The sequence below is a fragment of the Gekko japonicus genome, unplaced genomic scaffold (genome assembly GCF_001447785.1).
Source record: "Gekko japonicus isolate JY-2015 unplaced genomic scaffold, Gekko_japonicus_V1.1 scaffold1171, whole genome shotgun sequence".
Taxonomy (NCBI): domain Eukaryota; kingdom Metazoa; phylum Chordata; class Lepidosauria; order Squamata; family Gekkonidae; genus Gekko; species Gekko japonicus.
In genome coordinates this window covers 64870-91543 of record NW_015160246.1, presented here as the reverse complement: position 1 = coordinate 91543, position 26674 = coordinate 64870, and positions in this window count along the sequence as shown.

The window sequence follows — 26674 nt, the reverse complement described above, 5'->3', positions numbered from 1 at the left end:
AATATCTGGAAATGGAAGATTTTCACCTTCGACTGTATGTTACATCGTTAATCAGGAACAGCTGGACCACATGAGCAGCCCAAGTATGAACCCTCACTTGTATGGAAACCAGTGGAGCAGTAAACCAAAGGTTTAGGGATACTCAGACCTGACCAATTCCTGGTTCTGTTCAGGTTCTTTAATATTCAAGGAGCCCTGTAGTTCTCTGCCCCCCCAAATCCCCCCAATCCTTATTCAGCAATTTTGCCAAAGTTTAGACATCTGTTTAAGCACATTCCCCATTGATTGCAATGTCTCTTGATGTGCAAATGGCATCAACTTTTGTTGGGGAAAGGAAATAATATAAAGCAGACTGTAAAATCCTTTCCAAACGTTTTCCAAACTAGGGTATGTAGGCTAGAGCTCTTATCTCCCTCTTAATTTACAACCCTTGACTAAACATTGGCTAGTCACTACTGTGAGTCCTCAACATTACTAAAAGAATGCCCACCAACTATGAAGGGTGTGGGTTTTTTTAAAAAATGCTACTTTTGATTTACGTGGTTCAAGAGTGTTCAAAAAATTAAGAAAAATGAAGCAAGCATGCCCATTTTCAAAGAAACCTTAGCAATTCAGCTTACAGCATTGTCCTTCTCTGTTCCTTTTAAATAATCACAACAACCCTGTGAGTTAGGTTAGGTTGAAGGGGAGTGACTTGCCCAAGATCACCCAGCAAACTTCCATGGTAGCATGTGGAGTCAAATTGGGTTCTCTCAAATCCTAGTCTAACCGCACTAGCCTTTCTACAGTGCTACAATGAGGAATTTGCAAAGGGCTTTTTTTTAAGGATAGAAAACCTGAACCTGACTGTGAAACACTTTCCTTTAGCCAAACATTTCTACCCCAGTTGCTGAACCCTATCTTCTTATTTATGGCTGCGGTCACACGGAGCATTAGCCATGCTACAGAGACGGAAGATAGGCGGATTTTCCGGGCGCAATCACAGCGCCACAACTGGGAAGTGTAGAGCTCCCATGGCGAACCCGAGGCTTCCCGCCAAAGATGCGGGGTAAAAAACTAGTACCTCCGAGGTACTAGTTTCCAGAAACTGCAGGGCAAGGGCGGGCACCTGATCGCGTTTCCAGTGGTAGGTCGTGGCATCTGGCTTCCACCCATGTACCCGTCGCTAAAAGGTTTTTTTCCCCCAAGTCTCCACGGGATGTGCACAAGCACCCAAAGGCGCATGCGCACACTTCGTTTAAAAACAAACAACACAGCCTCCTCCTCTTTTCCGTACCCCCCCCCACTCCTGGCTCGGCCTGCTCGAGAGGAACTCTCTGCACCAGGCGGCAGAGGGGGAGTTGCAGGGGGGCGTGGCGGGAGGGCGGCCCGGCTGAAGCTCCTCCTGGAGGGGACCGGACGGAGGACACAGTTTGCATTCCTCTGCATCCCTGGAAGGGGTTAAACCTGCGGAGCCTTTTGCTAGAGAGGCCGCTTCTTTGCCATGCTGCAGGATTGTCCTGTGATCGGCACCTCCCCCCTAACCACGGGACCTGGACGGGACCTCTATGGGATGTATGATCGCACAACCGCGTGTTATTTTGCTCCGGGGCAAACAGCCACGCTCCCCCCCCCGCATTTTCCTGCCCGTGTGACCGGGGCCTATGTAGTATATTTTGATCTCACCTATCCTTCATGTTGCTCATGGTGGCCCATATGATTCATCTCCACTTTATCCTCACAATACCCCAGAGGGAAGTGGGGCTGAGTGAGTGACTAACCCAAGGTTACATAGCAAGCTTTAGGTCCTGATGGAGACCTGAATTCCACTGGGGTAGCCATGTTAGCCTATCGTACCATAACAAAATGGAACTCCTGTGGCAATTTAAAGATTAACAACATTTATTCCTATATGAGCTTTCATGAGACAGAGCTCACTTCTTCAGATACAATGCCAAGCAAACAACTTGGTTACCTCATTACAGAAATTACACAAACAGAAAATTACTGAAGGGGAGGGAAAAGGAGGAGAAAGCTGAGGGGAGACCGGCCTAGTTCCATAAATCAGGTGAGATTCTCTATGTGGGCAGATTGTCCAGACCCTACTCTGAGACTTCTCGATGACCCTCCTACAACCTTAAGCTCCACTGGGAAGGCATAGCTGGGTTTTGTAATGCACCCATTCAGGAGACATTCTGTATCATCAATATAACAAAATAATGACTGGGCCAACTGCTTTAAAAAGCTACTTAATTCCCCAGCTCAGAACAACAGGCATCAATAATGTTTCTTTTTGCCTGCTGAAGCTTGTCTGTAAATTGAACATGTTCAGCAGCTGCAGATTTGTCCTCATCAGAAAAGAATCCACTCAAACCATAGGACTTTGAGTTCCATCGATCATTTTTATCCTGCCCTACCCTGAAAGAAATCAGAGCAGCATACATGATTCCCTTCCATTTGTCCTTGCAACAACCATGTGAGAGTGATTGGCCCAGGGTCAGCCAGCAAGCTTCATGGAAAAGTGGGGTTCAGGAAGGCTTGTCGGCCTTCCTGCTATGGTGGGAGACTTCAGGTCGGCAAGCCTCATTGCCTGCAGCCACTCCAAGCAACAGCGGGAGAAAAATAAATAAATAAATAAAATAAAGCAATGCCACTGACAATGTTGTCATTTCTGGGTAAAACCCATTCCTAGGGCAGCTCTAGGAACTGCTGGAAACTCTTTGGTGATGTCACATGCTCCTCCCATGTCCCTGCCCTCAGCCCTCCCACTGGTTTCCAGGCTCAGTTTCCAGGATCAGATTCAAGGTTTTGATGCTTACCTTTAAAGTTCTTAATGGTCAGGGACCTACGTACCTTTGGGACCACCTCTCCCGGTATGTCCCCTGAAGGGCATTAAGATCAGCGGATAAGAATGTTCTGGTGGTCCCTGGCCCAAAAGATATCTGGCTACCATGGGTCAGGGTCTTTTCTGTTTTATTGTTTTAATCAGGGCTATTTTGGGGCAGGAACGCACAGGAACGGCGTTCTGGCTGGCTCCCAAGTTGGCCACGCCCAACAGGAACTCATTAGCATAATAGGCCACACCCAACAGCAGAAACTCATTAGGGTTGGCTACATTAGGGGTATGTGGCCTAACATGCAAAGGAGTTCCTGCTACAAAAAAGCCCTGGGTTTTGACAACAAACAAGGTAAACAGAATAACAAGCAAAAGGTGGGTGTGGCTGGATAACCACACTTCTGGTAACATGGGGGTGCGGCCTAATGTGCTAATGAGCTGTGCTGTCAGGGGTGTGGCCTAATATGCTAATAGGTTTCTGCTGTTGGGTGTGGCCTATTATGCTAATAAGTTCCTGCTGGGCTTTTTCTACAAAAAGAGCCCTGGTTTAATTTATTTTACACTGTATTGAATCAAATTGTTGTGAACTGCTCTGAGCCCCATGCAAGCAGGGAAGGGAGGTAAAAAATCTAATCCAATAAATAAATAAGTAAATAAATAACTAAATAACCCTAGGTCTAAGGTTGCTAGCAGCCCTGGAGAAAAATGTCCTGCCTCTTTAATACGTTTTTTAAAAAAACAATAACGAAAATAGGCAGTGGAAGCTTTTTGGAGTTTGGTGATAAATAACACCACCAGGTAAATAACATCCCCATTAAGGAGAATATTCCCTGAATATGGCCAGGAACTCTTGAGTCTTGTTCAACCATTTGTGAACAACAGGTCTGACACAAATAAAGTCATGACTTACCTGAACACTACCAATGTTCCCTCTAAGCTGTGGAGTCTTGTGAGCAAAAATTCTACTTTGTGAGCTACTGGCCTTAAAGTTGTGAGTGGGCGATTTGGCAGCTGCATGAATCAGTTTGCTCTGGAGCCCTCCTTCCTGAGCCAAGACAAAAATGTGTGAGCCGGAGGCTAAAAAACTGTGAGCTGGCTCACCCTAACTCAGCTTAGAGGGAACACTGAACACTACCCAGTATATCCTATGAAGACATGCATTAGAATGCCTGCCTTCTTTCATCCCCCTCCCCCTGAATAGCTGGACTCTAGAGAAAAGGGAGATCACAGTGGGGATGAAGAAAAGAGTCCAGTTTGGTGGCTTCCCTCAGAGTCAGCCTACAGCAACAGACTTTGCCTGGCATGGGGGGCACGGTGCAGAAAACATTCTCTTCATAAACTTCTATATTTATTGGGGTTGCCAGCTACGGGTTGGGAAATACATGGAGATTTTGGTGGTGGAGCTTGAGGAGGGCTGCATTTGGGGAGGGGAGGGACTTCAATGGGGTATAATGCCATACGGTCCACCTTCCAAAGCAGCCATTTTCTCTAGGTGTACTGATCTTTGTTGCCTCAATCCCAGGAGATCTCCAGCCACCATCTGGAGGTTGGTAACCATAATATTTATATAGGCAACCCTAATATTTATATATATTTCATAATTATGTAAAAGAAACATGGGCAGCTTTCCTCGCCTTTTTCCAGCCAAGCTATTCCTGCCATAAATGCCCTCCTCTGCTATTTATTAGAGTCTCAAAAGTCCCCTGTTCTCTTTGTATCAGCCCCTAATGATTCCCTGCATCAACTACTGCACCTCTTACTATTTTTCTTAATAACCATGTGTCCAATTTTGTAATTTTATATTTACACACACACACACACACATATATATGTAAATCTACCAATATAGGATACACTTCTTACACCTGGTGAAGTGGGCCCCAGTTGAAGTAGCAAAGCTACATTCACTGAAGGCCAAGCATCAATTATAATAAAATTATAAAACCTGTTGCTTATAAATACCGTTATAAAACCTATGACTTATATAATACAATTCTAAAATAAAATGCAATACAATTATAAAACCTGTTGCTTATTGCTTGATTAGTGTAGTGTTGAATATGTAATTAAAATCACACCTGACTATTTGAGGGCAGGAGTAGTTCTAACTTTTTATTTCAGACTTTATATGTGTTTTAACTAAGCTGTGTTTTAAAACCACAAACACAAATTAAATCCACATATTAAAGCTAGAATATTTTTGCATTGATGTGTATTGGAATTCAAGGCATTCCCCATTCCATTAAAACCTATTCATAAAGATCACAATGCGTGTCAAGTGTGAGTGTTTGTGAGGAAGGGGAATCACCCTTTTGCTGCTGTGACAGATTGTTGGGAAATGCTAACTTGACGCCCCCTCCCCCTTCTGTTCATAATACAAACAGAAGTGTTCTGTTTTTCTGTTAAATATGTTCTACTTCCATAGTAAAAAGACTGCAAAATGGGGGGAGAATAATTAAAATGTGGGAGGAGAGAGGAATGAAAACATGCCAGGCTGATTGAGGGGCTTAGCAACATCCCATGTTTGTTGTATTTTGAATCCATGGAGAACTGCCTTTAAAAACTGCTGCTAAAAAGAGTGGTAAATGGCACCAGAAATTCAGAGCATCCATCTTTTTGCTCTGCCTTGCCTGTGCCCCTAGTGGCTGCTGTGCAGAACTGCACTAAAGGTAAAATAGATTGAAAGGCATTTGCTGAGTGTAGGATGGTTCCAGATTCATGGGCCCTCACACTGGCTTGGCCCCCGGGAATTTTGTCCCCCCTGTCCCCCCTTTTCAGTGGCCCTGGCTCAAACCAGCAAATTGTCTGGAGAAGAGGCAAGAGGGGGGCAGGAGCAGGCAACTCCCCATGCTGTGCATGTCTTTCTGCATTTGTTTAGAGCAGGGGCAGTTACAGGACAGGAAAAGTTCCAGCAAGGAACCATCTTTGCTAGCTGGTAGGGCTGTAAGTAAATTAGCATTGCCTTGACTTGAAGGCTCCTTCTTCAAACTCTTCTCCCACCCCCACCCCCACTTTCTTCTCCCAACTCCCAAAGTATAACAGGAGGCAAGTGAAAAAGCCACATATGGCTCCCAAGTTGTAGACTTGCCTACCTTGCTGTCTTAGGGTACCAGAGCATTTCCATTTATCCAGCCTTTTAATTAAGGAGTTTTTAACACAATTTTATAATGTGCTTTTAGTCTGAAAACTGTTATTTTAAGCTGCTCAGAGTGCTATGTTTTTATGCTCTGGCTGGGCTTTTTAATTCTGGATTTTATTTAGTAACTTTTAATGTTTTATGTTTCTATTATATTTATTTCATATGCTGCCTTGGACAGGTTCTGGCTGGAGAGGCAACATTCTTATGTTCTTAACATACCTATTTTCTAATTTAATAAATGAATCCATACTTCCTGAATGACAGGTGCAACTGCTCGGGTGAATGATATGTCCCTGGTTCAGCCATGTACTTACTTTGAAAGATGTTTAACCATCAGCAATTAGCAACTGGAGTCTATCTCCCTGTGACACTGTGGATAGTGTTTTTGATTATTCCCAGAAGCCTTGATATTGGTCAAGGTTAAACAAGCAAAGGCTTCTGAAGAGATTAGCTCAAACCAAATATTTACTCAATCAGATGTAGAGAAATACATTTCACATCGTTAAGAATCACATTGCAATCAATTTTGCAATCCTTAATATAGTTCTTAGAACCTTGGCCATGTATTATATTATAAAACTATATATACACACACACACACACACACACATATATATCCATAGAGTTTATGTCCCATTGAAGGAGCGTGCATAAAACTCAGGAATGGATCCTTTGCATTTAGTATGCACATGACACTGTGTGTGTCATGTGCTGCCAAGTCACAGCCATCTTATGGTGACCCCAAAGGATTTTCAAGGCAACTGAGGAAGCCAAGTGGTTTGCCATGACATTCCTCTGCAAAGTTTTCCTTGGTAGTCTCCCATCCAAGTAACAGCCTGCGTAGCTTCTGTTATCTGATGAGATCAGACTATGCTGTACCATTCCACATCCCCCACATGGCATTGCTTGTGCTATATTTAATATTTCCACCTGACTTGAATCAAAGTTTCCGGCTGACCTAGAGAAAAATGTCCTTTCCCTTTAACCAAGGCGGGTAAAATGGGCAGGTAACGCTTTTACTGTCAGGGAGATAAATTACACTGCCTGGTAAATAATATCCCATTAAGCCTCTAATAAAGGATTGGGACACTTTTTCTCTAGGCCTTCTGGCAACCAGAGACACGATACTATGCAACAGATAATCTGAGAAAGATATCTGGTAGACAAGGGTTTGGTTTTCAGTTAGGGGAGTCAAAGAAATGTCATGAGTAGGGCGGCCAGCTCTGGGTTGGGAAATACCTAGAGATTTGGTAGGGGTGGAGCCTGAGGAAGGCGGGGTTTGGGGAAGGGAGGGGCTTCAATGGTGTATAATGCCATAAAGTCCACCTTAAAAAGCAGCCATTTTCTACAGGTGAATATATATGTGTCACTTGGAGATATCCCAGGAGATCTCCAGCCACCCCCCAGAGGTTGATGATCCTAGTCATTATGGAAGGCCAAAGTTCTCAGACCCACTTTTGAATGTAGTCAGGATCAAATTACAAAAAAATGTAGTGCATGTTACAATTTAGTATTATTCTCCCATTTCACAATAACTACACCAATGAATTCACTACAAAAAGTTTCCTTGAAAACAGTATTTTTAAATATTTCTAGGAAACATTCATTTTAATGGAGAGAGAGAGAGAAATACAGCTCAATCAGAGATTAGTTTACAAGACAGTTTCAAAACACTGCACATTTAATAAGGTTTGATCTTGCAGCACCACAAAAATGTGAAGCGGACAGAAACCACTTGCCACTAACACTTCTGAACAATCCCACCGGACTTCGTGGCGCTGTTGTAGGGCCAGCGGGTTGCAGAATGTTGTAACCACATCTCTCCCTTGTCTTGTAAGAATGGAGCAGCTCCTATCTTCTCGGCCACAGACACTATGAAAGAAATTCAGGATGAGGGGGGAAAAGAAACAAGACAGGCAAGACACTGCATGCTGGGAAATTCCAAGGTGTGCCCAAATTAGCCTGAGCCCTCAGACGCAAGCCACAGAGCGTCTTTAAATCCCACAAAGTGTCTACTCATGCTGAACAGGATTTAGTCTGACTTTTCTTTAAATAGCCAGTCCTCCCAGTTTTCTTTAAGTCATATCTCAAACTGATTCTACATTTCCCCCAAGTTTCAAAAAGAGGTTTGCCATGCAGAGCCAAACCTGAAAGGGGAGAGGTCTGCACAAAGATGTGTACAGCTGATAAAGTCCTTCACTGAGTCGTGATTTATATGACATAATGTGTAACACAAATTTGATTCAGAGTGTTCTCCCAGGGCTCCCTTGCATCATGAGTCCTACACACTTGCTTAACATTGACCATGGGAGTGGAGAGTATAAACAGAGACTTAGACAAGCTTAACAGTGCTAGTGATGTGCTAACAATGTAATTGTTTTCTGTTTCCCCCCTTCCTTTAGTAGCCTCCTGAGACCTCCAAAATACTAGAAGTTGCAGGACCTGCATCAACAAAAAGGCATGTTGCCCTGGGGGCTGCACTGAGGAGGAGCTGGCCCAGATCTATCCATTTATTTGTTATTGCTTTTTTTCCTGTGTCCAGTCACAGCTGAGCTGACTTATAGCTACCCCATGGGGTTTTCAAGGCAAGAGACAAGCAGAGATGGCTTCCTGCCTCTGTGTCACAGCCTTGGACTTCCTTGGTGGCCTCCTATCCAAGTACTAACCAGCACCAACCCTACTTCACTTATGAGATCTGACAGGTTTGGGGTGACCTGGCCTATCGAGGTCAGGGCATTCATTTAGTTATATATGTAGTTTATACCCTGCCTTTTCCCCAGTGGTGACACAAAAGTGGCTTATCCTTCTCTTCTTTATTCTGACAATTGTAATGTATTCAATAAGCTGCCATTGAATGCATAATGTGTGATGAAAACATCTAATTGAAATGCTATGTTAAGCTTCGTCCTGGGCTAGGATCCAAATACATCCAATCCCATTGCTAGCCCAGGAAGCACCTAACCAATCACTATCAACAAGCTCCCTGAGCGGGAACGTCCGTGATTGGTCCTTATGTATGCAACCTTATTGGTTGGTATTTGCACAGTAGGCATGGCTACATTAGCCGGGAAAGTTTAAAAGCAGGACAGCTGCAATGTAAAAGCTGTTCTGGCTATCAGATGTTGATCCGAGTTGGAGCTGTGTTCGAGTTGATGAATAAAGCTGAATCTTTGCTGAATCACTCTTTGACTACTTTGTTAAGTGAGCGACTTAACACAATAATCCTGTGAGCTACTTTAGGCTGAGAGGAAGGGACTGGCCCAGTGTCATCCAGCAAGTTTCCATGGCAGAGTGGCCCAGATCCTAGTCTAACACTCCAACACCACACTGACTGTCCCTTTCCTCTTTTATTACTGGTGCTTCCACTGTTATGAGAAATCTCTATTTCACCACCATCCATTCTGCCTTTGGGTGCCATTACTTCATGTTACTTTACCACAAGACGCTAGAGTGGCAGCAGTAAGCCTAGGGTAGGATCCTGTCTGTGGATCCATGTCCCTAGCAGCTGATGGAAGAGCATCTGGCGTTGGGGGAGACTCTCTGTACTGGAGGAAAGTGCCACTGCTTAAAAGAAGGGATGTACAGGATCCAGCCCATGGCTTCCTGCACTCCTTCTGAGGTGGCTCCAGAAATCATCACGAGTGACACGGTACCATCACAAAGTGACTTTAGAAAAGCTTCCTGTCTTCAGTGTGCCATATGATGAATAAAGAAAACAAAATGGTGGCCAGCAGAATTGGTGAGCGCAATGACCGCTGCTAGTAAATGTTATGAATATTTTCCCTCTGGTCCTGCCAGCTTCACAAACAGAAATAGAATGGTGAAGTTCAGGGAGCATTTTCATGCAGAATTAATATCAATACATTTGTTGCATTCCAGTCAAGGAAAAGACAGGATGAATAGAAAATGTTGATGTTTATTTCTTAAGAACATACCAAACATGAACTAAAATATTATGAGAACCCAAATCACTTTAGCAGTAAAGTCTGCTAACTGCCATCTCAAAGTGACGTCTTCATTACCCAGAGTACCACATGGTTCCACCTTAAAGGGGCAGCAGTACCATACAAAAAACCAAACATAAAACTTAGATCAAGCATTACTCCCACTCACACATGCATATTTCATTTATTTATTTGGGAGCTTTCTATTCTGGGATGGGGTTTGAGGAGAGGTGAGACTTCAATAGGGTATAATGCCACAGAGTCCATCTTTCAAAGCAGCCATTTTCTCCAGGGGAACTAATCTCTGTCACATGGAAATGAGCTGTAATCCCTCCCAGGAAATCTCCAGCTACCACCTGGAGACTGGCAACCCTAGGTGAGCCTCAAGTGGGAGGGTATTCCGAAGATGTGGTACCACCACATTACAATAAAGGTTGCCAGCCTCCAGGTGGTGGCTGGAGATCTCTCACTATTACAACTGATCTCCAGGCACCAGAGATCAGTTCACATTAGGGCTGCCAAGTCCCCCCGGGGGGTGAGGAAACCCCCGCCCCAGAGGCCTGTTCCCCAATGCCGGCAGATCGGGCCCTGGGGGGAACTCCGCCCAGATGTACGCGTCACCAGGAAGTGATGTTAGGACGCCGAGCATGCTGGGGGCGGGGCCACGACCATCGGAGGGAAAACTCTATGGTTTTCCCTCCGATGGTCGTGGGCCCGCCCCCAGCGTGCCCGGCATCCTAACGTCACTTCCGGGTGACGTGCGTGTGGTGCGCGCGCTCTCCAGTCTCCCGCTGCGGCAACTGCACCAACTTGGCAACCCCAGTTCACATGGAGAAAATGGCCAATGTGGAAGGTCGACTTTATGGCATCAATCCTAACCCCACCCTCCTCAGGCTCCACCCTCAAAATCTCTAGGTATTTCCCAACCCATATTGCCGCCCATCTTACCTCTGAAAGTGGACCCAAAGAAAGCAGGGCTTGTGAGGCAGATCTTAACTGCAGGCTGGATAGGGCTACACATGATCACTAAGACACTACACAGTGCACAGCCTGCCATTTCACATGCTCTGGGTATATTTTGAACCATGGCACCAGATTCTAGGTCAATTGTCTGTTTATAAAAAATGAAAACAAACACCTTTTGAATCAATGGCTATTGAGAGTCATTGAATACACACAGAGATAAAGAAGGTTTGCATAGGCTGCAATCCTTACTATGAGAATAGTGATGTTTCCAAGCACGTCCTGAATTACATCAATGAAAAACTGGAAGATATGTAATCTAGGCAATGTGAGGTGATGTGAAAGTTCTGTCTTGATGTTTGAGCTCTTCACATTAGCTTGCCAGTTTTGCAATCACTATGTGATGAGTATACACGTGAGATGCAGGTACTGACCAATGCATGCTGACCTTTTCTTTAAAATGTGGTTTTAAATCAACCAAACAAAAGTATATGGCTACATGACTGGGGAATCAGAATGCAAGGATCTGAGCTTGTTTTTTCCCCGGTTGAAGGGACTTATCCAATTGAAATCTGAGTTCCCTGGTTTAACTGGATTATTGATTAGGCTTTGAGTCAAGTATTGTTTTTATTGCAGCTGGATTTAGGATAGTTATCTAAATTGAGCGATTATTGCTCCTTTTATTGAATGGCTTTCCAAACTGAAGAAAATGCCTCTCCACAAGTCCCAGCTTCTGAGTGAGCTCATAGTTATTACTTCTGCTATAAAACAAAATTATAACAATATGCCATGAAGAAAATATTTGTTGTGTGATTGCACTGGAGCTGTGCCTGAAACGGTTCCAGATCACGTATAAACGTCAGAAAGTTTTCAATTGAATTTCTGAGAAGTTTTGAAAATCTCTCCATTGGCACACGGGGATGACTGTTTCAGAACTATTATTTATTTATTTAGAAAATGTGTGTGCCACATTTCTAGGCAACCTTTACAAAGTGAACCTTGATAAAATTATAAAGCAACATAAAAATAGTTAAAAATGAACAAACTGTTTTTAAAAACTCCAAGCCATTAAAAGTGAGAAGAACAAGGTACCTAATGGAAGGCATTCTACAGAGTTATAAGCCCTTTCCAGACATTACATCAATGTGTACTTGGGAACTGTGTGCACATATAGTCTGTGCTGCCTGCCATGCTCCAAATACTGCCAGTCTCTGTGTAGAATGAACAGAGAGAATGTGGATTCAGGTGGGTAGCTGTGTTGGTCTGAAGCAATAGAACAAAGTTAGAGTCCAGTGTCACCTTTAAGACCAACAAAGTTTTATTTAAGGTATAAACTTTTGTGTGTATGCACACTTCTTCAGATACATTGAAAATGGAAGTTGCCAAGTGCATACATACAGGAAATTACCATACAACTTAAAGTTGTTTGACAGATGCAAGGACCAAGAGAGAATGTGTGTATTTTGCTTGCATGTATGCATGAGCCAGAATCCTAGAATATTCAGTGTGTCATGTCAGTGTGTATAAGGAGTCAGAGTGTCTGACGGGGATCTGGAAGACCCAAGATTGAATCCCCACTCTGCCATGGGAGCTTGTTGAGTTGTCTTGGACCAGTCCCACCCTCTCAGCCAAACTTACCTCACAGGGCTGTTGGGAGGATAAAATGGAGAAGAGCAGAAAGATGTGAGTTGTATGGGGTCTTTGCTGGGGAGAAAGGGGAGGTATATGTGAAGTAAATAAAATAACTCCATTCAGTGGTTGATTGACATGTCCTGAAGTTGTTCATGCCTGCATAATATGTGTGTTGCCTCCATTCAGACAATATGGCAACCACATGTATTCGAAGGCTGCTGGCCTCCCGGTTACATGAGGATGTAACATCTGAGAAAGGCTCTTGTTAACATTACAAGACTGGCATTTTAGTTGAAACTTTTCTTATGTCTAGTGTTACATTTCCTTCTCACCATTTCCAGAACAGAGAATCTGTTGTCCTAACTACTACAGGCTGCATCGTATAACGCAATGATGGAGCCAATCCAAGCAAAAAAGGAAGAATCAAGGGTGGGAAAGAAGGAAAAATTGAGAGAGTGAACAGAGAGAGGGCCAAGCATTGGCATGGTGAGTCATCTGCCAAGGAACTCACCTGGCAGAAGGTCCGACATTAAAGAAACTGGGGCAGATTGACTATTAAGGCCCCTGGGAAGAGCACCTGTGGGCCAGTGCATGGGGTGACACCCCTCCCCCACTTGGGACACCTAGGGTTGCCAACTCTGAGCCCCAAAATCTATGAAGCCTGGGGAGGGGCCTCAGAGGGGTATAATGCCTTAGAACCCACCCTCCAAAGCAGCCTTTTGCTCCAGGGCAATAGATCTCTGTGCCCTGGAGATCAGTTATAAGTCTGGGATATCCCCAGCCCCCATCTGGTAGTTGGCAACCTTAGGATCACCTGGCCCCAAGCAAGGGGCAGCCCTTCTCCTGCGAGGAGTGGTTTAAGCCGGCACTGTGGTGAGCTGGTGACCCTGGCGTCCCATGAGACAGAGAAGAGGGACCCGGCTTGGCCAAGCCTTGCATGGCACCGGGAAGGAGGCACCTGGGTAGGGTTGCTGGGTCCCCCATGGCCACCAGCAGATCCAGGTTTGCAAACTCCTGGAGATTTGGGGATGGAGCCTGAGGAGGAAAGGGACCTCAGTGGGGAACAATGCCTTAGAGTCCACCCTTCCAAAACAGCCATTTTCTCCAGGGAAACTGTAGCCTGGAGATAAGCCGTATTTCCAGGGGATCCTCAAGTCCCACCTGGAGGCTGGCATCCCTACACCCAGGTCATCTGAGCCTGCATGGCCTGGAGAGGGAGGCACCCAATGCGGGGCTGACTGGGCAGGCTTGTTCTCTCTCCTTCCCTCCTTTGGATGGGGAAGTGGGGCAGGACCCTTTTCCAGGGCTGGTTTTTTCCCCCTTCCAGTCTGCCCCTGGTTAAAATCTCCACTCTGCCATGAAGCTTGAAGGGTGGCCTTGGCCAGTATTTCTCATTCAGGGTTGCCATGAGTACTGAATGAGGAAGGGAGAGGCATGGATTCTGCCCTGAGTTCCTTGAAGGAAGACCAGGATAGTTGTGTTTCAGCCAACAGAAAAACCTCTTTGACCAGAGATGATGCTGTGGCAAAAGTGGGTGTGCACTGTTGTTACTCCACCACCTTTACTCTTATACACCACTGCCTTTCTCTGGCCTTAGAGTCTACCCGAATTGTTTCAGCGACTGGACATCTGTCCTTTCAAACGCTGAACAAGGGATACTTTGTTCCGAGTGACAACAGTTCAGGAGGCAGTCCAAAGCAATGGCAGGTTTAAAATGTAAAACTCCTTAACACAGCCGGTGAATTCTAGCTGCTAATATTAGAGAGGATAAAAGAGGGTGTGAATAAACTATTTAGGTGCTGTGCCGAAAGATCGCACGTGCGCCACAGTTCCTGTTGTCAGGGTTACCACTTCCTCTGTCTGAAAATGCTCAAAGCTAGGGCCTTTATTACCAACTTGTCATCTTGCAAAAAGAGAGAGAGAGAGGACATTTTGTAACAGTCAAGGAAACGAAACTCCATGTTGGATTTCCCCCTCAAGGACATAAATGAAGTCAAAATGCTCAGTTATTATAAGCGGAGGCCCAAAGCGTAACGATGTCATCTGTATGTTACATGGGCTATGTTAATAATAAGTATGATAGGGCACGTCCTAAGAGATAGTGTACTATTTTGAGAAGTGATGGAAGGGAAGAGAGAAGAATGCCTAGACAGAAGTAGTACAGAAGTAAAGAGGAAAGGGGTGCAAGCATACACTGGGTTTATCTCTCTCCTTGAAGCCTTTGGGGTTTCAAAATGCTAAAGCATGACCTCAACCTTGTCTTGTGAATGAATTTTAAGGGAATCCAATGAATGGGCTCCGGAGTCAGCCCAACTAATGCTAGTAGAGCCTATTCCCAAGTAGGTTTGCCAGCCTCCAGGTGGGGTCTGGAGATCTGCAGAGATTACAGCTGATCTTCAGATGACAGAGATCAGTTCCCCTGGAGAAAATGGCTGCTTTGGAGGATGGACTCTTTGGCATTTATACCCCACCGAGGTCCCTCCCCTCCCCAAATTAGGGTTGCTGGGTCTGGGTTAGAAAATACCTGGAGACTTTGGGGGTGGATCCAGGAGAGGGCGGGGTTTGGGGAGGGGAGGGGCCTCAGCATGGTACAGTGCCATAGAGTCCACCCTTCAAAGCAGCCATTTTCTCCAGGGGTTGTATAACAATAAAATGGCTACACAGTGTGTGTAGTATATTAAATCTGAAAAACACTGTAATAAAGGAATGCATACAAAATTCTATTTGGAATGATAAAAAACTATTAGTAATCATTCTTCAAAGATGCAATACAAATACAAGTTGAATCTGAACATGTGAAGCTAAACCACAATACATAAAGTTAACCCACATAGTGTTAACCACGGCAACGGGTGTCCCAGGTAAATCTCCATTTCGACCCTTCATCAAGCCTTAATCATATGGTAAAGCTGCAATGAAAATTACAAAAATTGAACATTCCATACATTTATATTGAATACAGGTTGAAATCATATGGTAAAGCTTTAACAAATATAGTACCATGGATAAGACAGAAGAAATATCTTAACACATCATCTGATTCTGTTTATCAATCACTTTGACCAATCGCTATCACGGATGTTGACAGGAACCTGGGATCTGTGAAGGCTACTGTTTGGGTTCTGGATCCTTGTCCATCCTCATTCCTCAAATCATGTCAGCCCTGCAGCAAGAATTTTTCATGGGGGAGCAAGAGGGGGCAGTTTATCCAAGTTAATTAATGGCACTGACTCAATTACTGGGGCTAATTCAATTACCTGAGCTAATTAACAAAGCTGATTCAGTTACCTGTCCCAGGTGCTGCCGCCGCAAGTGCAAGATGCATGTCTCCAGGCAAAAGTGGACCAGGCCCTTTGCACATGCTCAGAGGCCAGCTGGCTGGCTCCCCCTGCCTGGGCGCATGCTCCTTCCCTGCTCTTGCTTGCTTGCTTGCTACATGAGGCAGGTGTCAGCCCGCCAGCCAGCTGCTCTCGCTGCTTCCCTCCTGACCAGCAGCCCCAGGCTCTCTCTGCTCTCTCCGCCTACCAGGGGAGGGGAGGCGATAGCAGGAGGGGGGGGAGATACCGGGAGATGAGGAGGCAAGGCAAATTCAAGAGCTTGAGAAGACTCAGAGAGAGAAGAGTAGCTGAGGCATAATCCTCTTGCGAGGAGGGCGGGGTAGAAATGTAATGATAAATTTAAAAAAAAAATCCTTAGAATCCTGGCGTTTCTTTCTGCACTGAGAACTTCAGCCCCACCAGAAAAAAAAATTGCCTCACAACAAGCCACAAAATCCTTCTGACTATGGGCCTGGTTTAATGTTTAATACTGATGCCTTGTTTCAAGTTTCTGCAATCCTCATCCTATTGCATTGTTTATTAAATGTCTCCCCATTCTACTGAATGTATTGACATACAGTATCTAATCCCCCTTGAGTCTCAGTGAAAAAGGTGCACTAATAATAATGATAATAGTAAGTCAGTGAAATGCTATATCCTTTTAAAAATAGCCTTCTTCAGTCAATACATTTCTGGTGCTCTGACCACATGTATTGGAAGTGCATGCTACACATAATCCTTCTGATACGCATGACTGCCATTTGTCTGAAAGGAGCAACACATATATTTTCAGCTTCAGTACGCACATTCCAGAGCCACAATTTTCCAGTGTTGTGGCTCACATATACTGAAGCTGACAACACTCTCATCACCCCTTTCAGACGACATGGCAATCATTCTTATCAGGGGGGTCGTGTGTAGCACACACTCCTGATACACACGGTCACAGGCTGTCACTAGGCACAGCCAAAATAACTGAAAAAGGCTGAAGGCATTGTGGAAAGAGGAAATACGGTATATTTAAATTTTTTTTGCAGTGCATAACCTTTCTGTGTTCTGTTTACATCAGGAAAGGAATCTCACTTCCTACTGGAAAGAGACTGACACAGGGCATTGATCTCATGCTCTTAGTAACATGCATTCCAAGAACAGAGACTCATATTTCAGGGCCTGGGTGTCAGGATACTGTACAGTTCATGACTGAATCTCTGCTCGAATACGTGACCTATGTCAGCTTCTTCATGGTGCCAGGTGTAGGAATGAGAAGAACATGTAGCCCTTCAAGAATATGTGGCATGTGCAGGAAAAATCCTCTCCCCTTCCCTCAGAGTTTTAGAAATGTCCACGTTCAGATTATATGCACTCACAGCAGCCCAATGATTTATTTCATTCTACCAGCAAATCCCAACTAAAAACTTCTAGAGCCAGACTCCCTACTGAATAGCCGTTGGATGCACCAAACCTGAACAATGGAGACTGAAACTCAAAATGAGAACTCCCCCAATGGTATATATTAATGTAGATCTATGCACCAGATCAACCAACATCAGCTGAAGTTATCTACCACAGGAATTCCATGGAAGAGCTTCTGCACCAGAGAGTTCTCAACAACAGAATTCAGTATTCAGTTCCAGAAAGTGCTGATTACTACAATGAATGTATTTCTCCCACCCCAGTAGTCTGGGGGGATATGCTAAACTGGAGCATCTGAGGCTGAAATTCAAATTCACAACTAGATTCTCCCCCATCCCCAGTCTCCAAAATTTGCTTTCATGCTTCAGATTTTTGGGATTTCAGAGGAAGTACTGTAGGCCAAGGAGCAGCTGAACAAAATGTTTGGCATGGTGACAGATACCATCTGTGGTACAAAGCTTCATAGCAGATTGCTGTTAATGCTATTTAGCAGTCTTCGTTTCTACCTGAATAATAATGTCCTCTTTGTAGCATAGCAGGTAAGTGATGAGTCAGTGTTAATTTTTATTTTCCCCTTTGATTACAAATTATAATTAATTATAACTAATTATGGCTAATTATAACTAAAAATAACATTTAACAAACACAGAATGACTGAAGGGTCAAGCTAGACAAGACAGAAATTAAAGATTTCCCTTTTGTCTATTAATGTGTGCAAGGCCCCAGTTGAAGTATGAGTGTGTTCAGCCAGTTTGGTGTAGTGGTTAAGTGCACAGACTCTAATCTGGGAGAACCGGGTTTGATTCCCCACTCCTCCACTTGCACCTGGCTGGATGATCTTGGGCAAGCCGTAGTTCTGATAAGAGCTGTTCTTGAAAAAAGAGCAGTTTTTGTCACAGCTCTCTCAGCCCCACCTACCTCACAGGGTGTCTGTTGTGGGGAGGGGGAGGGAAAGGAGTGTGTAAGGTGCTCTGAGACACCTTTGGGCGGGGTATAAATCCAATCTCTTCTTCTGTGTGTAAAGGGCTGTCAAATTGCAGACAACCTATGGAAATCTCATAGGGTTTTCAAGGCAAGTTATGAAGCAGAGGTGCTTTGCCATTGCCTTCCTCTGCAAAGTCCTCCTTGGTGATCTCCCATCCAAGTACAGACGTGGCTTAGCTTCCGAGATCTGATAAGATCAGGCTATACTATCCTGTTCCACATCCCATGCAGAGGTGGATCGAGCTATTTAAATGGCCCAGGAAGAAGCCACACTGATTGGTCCCTGCAGGGGCCCCTCAGCTCAGGCCTGGTCAGCCATGCTGATAATGGGCATTAGCTTACCCATGGCCTCTGGTGACAATGTGGGAGGAAGGCATCAACCCATTCTCAATGCCTTTGTAGGAAAATATATATATATATATTATAGGAACTTTATCTTCATGAGTGGCGGGTGCTGCAAAAATATTCATTTATAATATTGCTGGGCCACCTCTTGAGAGTCCCACTCCAGGCAGCTTGCAGTTAAAATGATATATAACAATATCAAACAACAAGCCGATTCAAAACAAGCCATTAAAAAAAAGTTGTTGCATGTAAACAGCATAAAAATTACACATAAAACAGACCTCATATCAGAAGCAGTCCATGTGAAAAAGCTGGTAAGATTAAAAAAAAAACCTAGTTAAAAGCCTGGGTAAAATGTGGAATTGCTGGTACTGTAACTTTACATATCGGTTCTCAATACAGCTAGATTCGAGTCCAGTAGCGCCCTAGAGACCACCAAGTTTTTCGGAGCATACACTTTTGAAGGTCCAAGCTCCCTTGGTCAGATTCTCAATATGGTTGCCAATGACCTGGAAAAACCAACCAAACAACCAAGCAAACAAAGCCCTGTCCCTTTAACAGAGGCTTAGTGTGTGGAAATGGGCAGCTGAAGCTCTTCATGACTTGGAGGTAAATAACATCACCTGGTGAATAACATTAAAAGGAACATTTTTTCTTCTTCAGGATTTAGGCAACCCTGATTCTCCCAGACAAGCTCACCCAGAAACTTCACCCAGTAGAAGATGAGTGAGGCAGAATGGTTTCCGCCACACAACTCTGCAGACAGGTGCCTTCCTGTGTCAAGATGGTTTGGATTATGTGTATCTGAACTGATAGAGATCTGTTGTTAAAATTCCTTGGGGATGCCATTTATGGCTTGGCAACCAGCAAGCGACAAGAGGGATGGGAACATGGGTGGGATCAACTGTCAGCAACAGCATGATATCACTTCTGAGAAAACCCAGAAGTGGCATCATGCCTCTCTAGGAATTGCTGGGAACTCTATGCAAAGCCATAGAGTTTCCAGTGATTCCTAAAGAGGACTGATGTCATGGCTGGCTTTTCCCAAGAAGAGACATCATTGCCATCAGGCTGATGGTCATTCTTTAAAAAAATTCTCCCACAGCTGTGAGAAATGGGAGGTGGGGGTAGGGAATTCCTCACCTCCAGCAGGGGCATGCCAACCCTTCCTTAACCACTAGGAGAGTGCTGTTTTATGTCAGAGGAAGGGAAATATAAATGTTGCATTGACAGCTCTGTATAAGAAACTGGGAGACTTGGACTGTGTGTGCACCACATTCCAAATTTTCTCTGGTTTGGCAGTTCTTGGACCCTTTGCACGTGCACCATGTCCCACCTTTGGAGCAGGAGACATAAAAAATAAGTCTATATTTTCTTCTAAGCAGGGTTTCTTAGACAAAGGATGCACTGGATTTCAGGTTTCTCCCTTATGTGGAAGTACCTTAACAACTCCGATGCATCAATGGATGAGGCCCAAATGACTTTATGCAAAGAAGTATCTAGATGAATAAACAGGACTGTATGTCCTCTTTAAAAGTAATTCCTCCTTCATGGCAGAGTATTTAGAGTTCTGCTTTCCCATCCAACCCATTCCCCCTGCATCTGAGCATCTCACTAACAAAAGCCTGTATATAAAAATAAATATTAAGTACTGGCAAGCCATGTTAGTGTATAAAAATGTAAGTGATCTTTTATTAATAAGCTGTCTTGCTTAAATAAGAAATAGTTGCCATTCTTCTACCTGAACTTTGCTCTCCTTCTTTGTCCTTTTCTCTCCATGTCTGCCTGGCTGTTTACTTACCTTCTAATCCTGCGTCGCTGGCTCCTGCTTTGATTGGTGCTGTTTTCGTGATCCCAAATAATTAGCCATTGAGCCAAGAATAAAAGGGAAAAGCAGGCTTGGTGTGCAGACCTTACCATATGGTTGGGAGCTGAAGGGTTGTGCATAATGAATCAAGATTCTATTACGTTTTGCAGTCGCTCAAACCAGATGGCAGGTGGGGGGGTGGGATTGCATATTTCACTGTTTCCACAGACAAAAACCCTCCATAAAGCTAGCATATCAAGGAAGAGGGCTTGAGTTTAACTTTCTCCCTGATATGGTGCATGTCTGTGCGCAGGGAGTTTTAAAATATGAGAATGTGCAAACATTTGATTTGTTGAAGTGGTTTGGTTTAGCAACAGCTGCACTGTATTTTACCCAGCCCTCAAACTTGACCCTAAAACTACATGGTTGGCTCAATCTAGGCCCCGGTCACACTGGGGGAAAAGACACTGCCAAAGTGCGGCTTTTTTGAGCCGAGCATCAAAAGAGATGTGCAGCAGCGGGATCAGACAGATACCCCGAGCTGCCGCGCAGCTGCTCCCTGGCATGATCAGATGCTGGGGGGGGAGCCACAGTTCAGAGAGCGAGGCAGCCCGCTGCGCATGTGCGTGCCTGTGCAGTTTGGCCGGGGGCCTCGCATGCTGCCAGAGACAGGTGCGCCGGCGATCCCATGGCTGCCCTTGATGCGGATTTTCAGGTAGGTAGTAGTGTTTTCTAGGGGTTTTTTTAATGCGCAGTTTCGGCCAGAAGGGATGGATCAGGGACGGGTGCGCTCCGCTTCCCAGATGTTGCGGTGTGATCGCACCCGTTTGATGTGCCCCCGATCCATCCCTCTTGCGGGGCAAATCCTCCCGTGTGACCGGGACCCTAGTATGGCTGCTGGCACTGACAACAGTCCTAGACTCAGTCTCAAGATCCACCCCAGCTCTTTCCACCCAGGATTTCTCCCAGCTCAGTGTAGATTTTTCAGGATTGGTATAATCTTGCTCATGCTTAAGTAATCCTGTGAAATCCCTCTTTAGCTACTTATGATGCTGAGCATGGGAAATTGCTTATTTATTTATTTCAAACACATATAAGAAGAGTAGGCTTTTATACCCCACTTTTCTCTACCTTAAGGAGTCTCAAAGTGGCTTACAATCATCTTCCCTTCCTTTCCCCACAACAGGCACTTTGTGAGGCAGGTGGGGCTGAGAAAGTTCTGAGAGACTTTGCCCAAAGTCACCCAGCAGGCTTGATGTGGAGGATAGGGGAATCAAACCCATTTTTTCCAGATTGGTTTGCCGGTCTTAACCACTACACCACATTGGCTCCACTATAAGGCCACCTTTGTCCCAGATAACTGGGACCCAAGGCAATCAGGCAACAACAATTAAAAACAATAGCAAAAACATAATACTGACCCCCCCCCCCGGTAAGATGTAAAAAAAATAATGAGAGGGGAAAAAAGCTTGAAAAATGAACTTTGACAGAAATTGATATCTTTCAGGGCACTTACAAAGCAATCAGGAGGCAAAAACTTTTTAAAGACGTTTTGAAAGAGTACTGTCTTATAAGCCTTCCAAAGCTGCAAGAGGGATGAAGATCTTCTAATTTCCTTCAGAAGGCTATTCTGCAATGTTGGAGCAGCCACTGAACAAGCCTGCATATCTGCAGAGATGGAACGTACTGCTTTATGGGTCAGAATAACCCAAAAATAACCTCACCGCGGACTCATACCAGAGGAGGCAGTCCTTCAAGGATGTGGGCCCCAGGCAGAGGTCATTTCAGGGGGAACGCGGGGGAACGCAGTTCCCTTGCGTGAAGTGCAGGGGGCGGGGCACACAACGAAGCCCCGCCCCCTTCTTCCGGCAGCCCCCTGCTTCCAGCCTCATTCTGTTGCAGAAGGAGGAAGAAGCAGGAGGGTATGTTGGCGTCCTCCCCCTCTGCCTGGCCGAGGCCACTCCACGTGGCCTCCGCAAGGACTCCCAGCCCCATCCAGGAGCTTCCCCGAGGTAGCTGTGTTAGTCTGTTGCTGCAAAATAGTCCAAGAGTTCAAATAGCACCTTTAAGACTAACAAATAGCACCTTTAAGACTAACCTTTAAGACTAAGACTAAATGAGTGGTGGGTGTGGTCTTATGACACACTTCCGGTGATGTCAGGGGGTGTGGCATATGCTAATGAGTTATGCTAATGAGTCCCCCTAGCTCTTTTTCTACAAAACGACCCCTGGCCCCAGGTCATGCTTAAAGAGATGGGAAGAAGGAAGTTTCAGGAGGGTAGCCATGTAGTTCTGCAGTAGAAGACTCCAGTAGCACCTGAAGGACCAGCAAGATATTTGCGATATGAGCTTTCGAGAGTCAAAGTTCTCTTTGTCAGGCGAAGGAAATTATTTACTTAAGGAAGGTGCTCATTAAAAGTTGGCAAAAACTTCTGAATTTGAAAATAACTGTGGACCTAGTTTGTAAGTCTCAAATGCAAACAATTCACAGAAGCGTTTCAGCTTGACAGAAGTCATGTATTGGTTAGATCAGTTGTACTCTGCAGTTCATGGTGAGTTACCATCAGCCGAAAGAGCCACATTTACATCCATCTCTAGCTTGCAGCCTGCACTTCTGGGAAGCTCACAACTTACCCATTCTTCTGGTAATTGCTGTTTTATGGTTAGAGTCAACTTCCAGTCACAAGCCCCACCAAGCCGGGCCTTGACTACTTTTCTGGAGGGCAGGTGCCACTTTGGGGGACAGTGCTCAGAAGAGGCACAGGTGGCATGTCAAAAAGCTACATGTCACTCCCAAGTCACTCAGTATCACTGCTTTATAAATTCAGACTGGAATCTGGAAGGCCAAGTTTCAAATATGCACTCTGCCATGGAAGCTGGCTTGGTGACCTTGAGCCTATCACATCCCACAGCTTAACCTACCTTACAGGGTTGTTGTGAAGATAAAATCTGTATGTATTTATTTATTTAAAACATTTTAATGCTGCCTTGCCACCCAATCAGGGTCCCCAAGACAGCACACATAAAACATGAACACGTTAAAACAATTAAAAACAACATTAAAATGATAAAATTATTCAATAAAAATATAAACAAACAGCACCAGAACCAGGATGAGAGCAAATAACCATTATTGGGGGTATGCCTGACGAAACAAAAAAGTCTTCACCTGCTGGTGGAAAACACTGATAAAGGGAAACAGACAAACCTCCCAGGGGAGGGGTTTCCAAAATTTTAGTCCCACGACCAATGCTCCCTCTAAGCTGTGGAGTCTTGTGAGCAAAAATTCTACTTTGTGAGCTACTGGCATTAAAGTTGTGAGCGAGCGATTTGGCTACTGCATAAATTAGTTTGCTCTGGAGCCATTCTTCCTGAGCTAAGACAAAAATGTGTGAGCCAGAGGCTAAAAAAGCTGTGAGCTCACTCACACTAACTCAGCTTAGAGGGAACATTGCGCCATGACCAAGAAAGCCCTTTCTCAGGTTGCCACCTGTCTAGCATCAGATGCTGGGGGCAACCAAAGCAGGGCATTGACTGAGTTGGTTTGTATGGATGAGGGGGAAAGAATGTAGAGGATTATAACTGATTTCCCCCCACTCATTTCTTTGAAATATCACTGGGAACTTGTGGCTGCCCCACCTAGTCAGGAAAACAGACTACTTCTCCTTCTCTGTAGCGCCTGGTTCTCCCCCTTTCCCAACTCAGATGAACATAAGAACATAAGAGAAGCCATGTTGGATCAGGCAAATGACCCATCTAGCCCAACACTCTGTGTCACACAGTGGCCAAAACCCAGGTGCCATCAGGAGGTCCACAAGCAAGGCCAGAACCCCAGAAGCCCTCCCACTGTTGCCCCCAAGCACCAAGAATACAGAGTATCACTGCCCTGGATATCTTGTGGCTCTATACCTTGTGGCTAATAGACACATGTTAGTCCAGTCCCCTTTTGAAGCTGCCTGTGCTTGTAGCTGCCACCACTTCCTTCAGCAGTGAATTCTATGAAATAACGGGGGAGGGAGCCACCAAACTATGGAACTCCAATCACCTCCTTTAGTTTGTCCTCAGGAAGAGTTTACTTGTACAAGTTACTCATGCTGGGAGTTCTGCATTCAAAAGGTTCAGCATTTTAGCTCACCAGGCATGGGACCTGATTTGCATCAGGACTGCAATGAAGGCGTTGACACCTTCCCCCATGCTGTTTTCTCAAGCAAAAACATGGGCTGGATCCAGACTAAAGATTTCAATAGCAGAATGGAGCTTTCCTGCCTCCCCACTCCCATTGCAGCTCACTGATCACCGGGAAACACTGACTGCTCCATGAGGAATGTCATCAAGGGGGCTTGTGGAAAGGGAGAATCAGTGCAAATGGCCAGTTTCAGCTGGATCCAACCCTGTCATTTCAAGAAAAGGGCACACAGCACTCTTTCAGCAGTTTTTGATTTAGAAAATTATGCAGGAGTGAGCACAGCTTAAAAGCTCCCCTATGCTACTGTCCCAAACTGAATCCACACACCTGGAAACTGAGGAAACCAGGAAACCATACAGGAGTCGGTGTGGCGTAGTGGTTAAGAGTGTCAAATTAGGATCTGGAAGACCCAGGTTCAACTCCCCACTCGTGCCATGGAAACTAGCTGGATGACCTTGGGCCAGTCACACTCTCTCAGCCTAACCTACCTCACAGGGTTGTTGTGAGGATAAAATGGAGGAGAGGAGAATGATGGAAGCTTCTTTAGGTCCCCTCTGAGGAAAAAGGTGGGGTATAAATGAATTAATTAAAAATAAATTAATTTTTTCCAAAAATCTGGAGAGCTCTGTGCATCATGTATTTTGTAACTAGGCCCAATCAGGCAGTACATCAGGGAAAGACCTGCACGAGGGACTGAATGCTCAAGACCGAATGTTCATATGACCTGATGCCAACTCCATGGAGACTTTTCAAGCACGGGCTTGCAAGTGATCAAGTGACAAAGACCGGGTGGCATCCACGCATGGGTGAACCAGCCTTAGTGGCAGCCCAGCCTACTTGTACCACCAGCCTGTTTCAATTCCAGCAAATCCTTGACAGCCGGTGGTGGAAGCTCATCTTGTGTGCCTGTATGGTATAAATTAGATGGCTAAAGCAATGCCAGCTGATGACGTCTTCTCGGTCTGTATGCTTGTGTGTGGCTGCCTTTGCTTTTGTTCGTTGGGAAAACAGAGGGAATAGTTTGGAGTTATGCCAAAATCCTTATACTGATGCATTTCCTGCATTGTGAATCAGCTCTCGGTACATCTTGATGGCTTGTATGGAAGAACAAGAGCATTTTGCATGCATTTCAAATAGAAATGATCCAAATAAATGTTTGTCAGTTATGAAGAGTTTCGAACGTTTTATTTATGCAGATGTTTGTACCCTGCTGCTCTTTCAAGTAGGGATCCAAAATGGCTTGCTGCATCATCCTCATGGAGGAGAGGTCCATCAGTGACTATTAGCCACACGGTATAGATAGGGACTCTCAGTCTGGGGCAAGTGATGCTCTGTTAATTCTTGGTTCTTGAGGGGGGGCAACAGTGGGAGGGCTTCTAGTGTCCTGGCCCCACTGGTGGACTTCCTGGTGGCTCCTGGTATTTTTGGCCACTGTGTGACAGAGTGTTGGACTGGATGGGCCATCGGCCTGATCCAACATTGACTTCTCTTCTCTTCTTCTTCTTCCACTCCTCTATTTTATTTTCACAACAACCATGAGAGGTAGCTGTCCTCACTGCAGTATGGTTGCTAACTCCATCTTGGTACATTCCTGGATATATACATGTATGTGAGTTGCCATCTTACACTTCTTCAGCTAGCATAGCAGGACCTTGTTATTTATTTGTTTGTTTGTAGATCAGTATTATTAATCCCATATTGGGGAGAGGCTTGAATCAAACCACCTAACAATTTCATTGGCAAGCTGAGATTCAAATTCAGGACTTGTTGGCTTACAGTTCTAGCCACTTCACTGCACCAGCCCTTAAGGTAAAGGTAAGGTTTCCCTTGCTCGAAAGCCAGTTGAATCTGACTCTAGGGGGCGGTGCTCATCTCCGCTTCCAAGCCGAAGAGCCGCCGTTGTCCAAAGACTTCTTCATGGTCATGTGGCCAGCATGACTAAATGCCAAGGCACACAGAACGCTGTTACCTTCCCACCGAAGTGGTACCTATTTGTCTACTTGCAGTTTCTTGCTTTCGAATTGCTAGGTTGGCAGAAGCTGGGGCCAGAGATGGGAACTTACTCTGTCACACGGCACTCGGGTCTCAAACAGGCGAAGCTATAGACCTCAACATCTTAACCTCTAAGC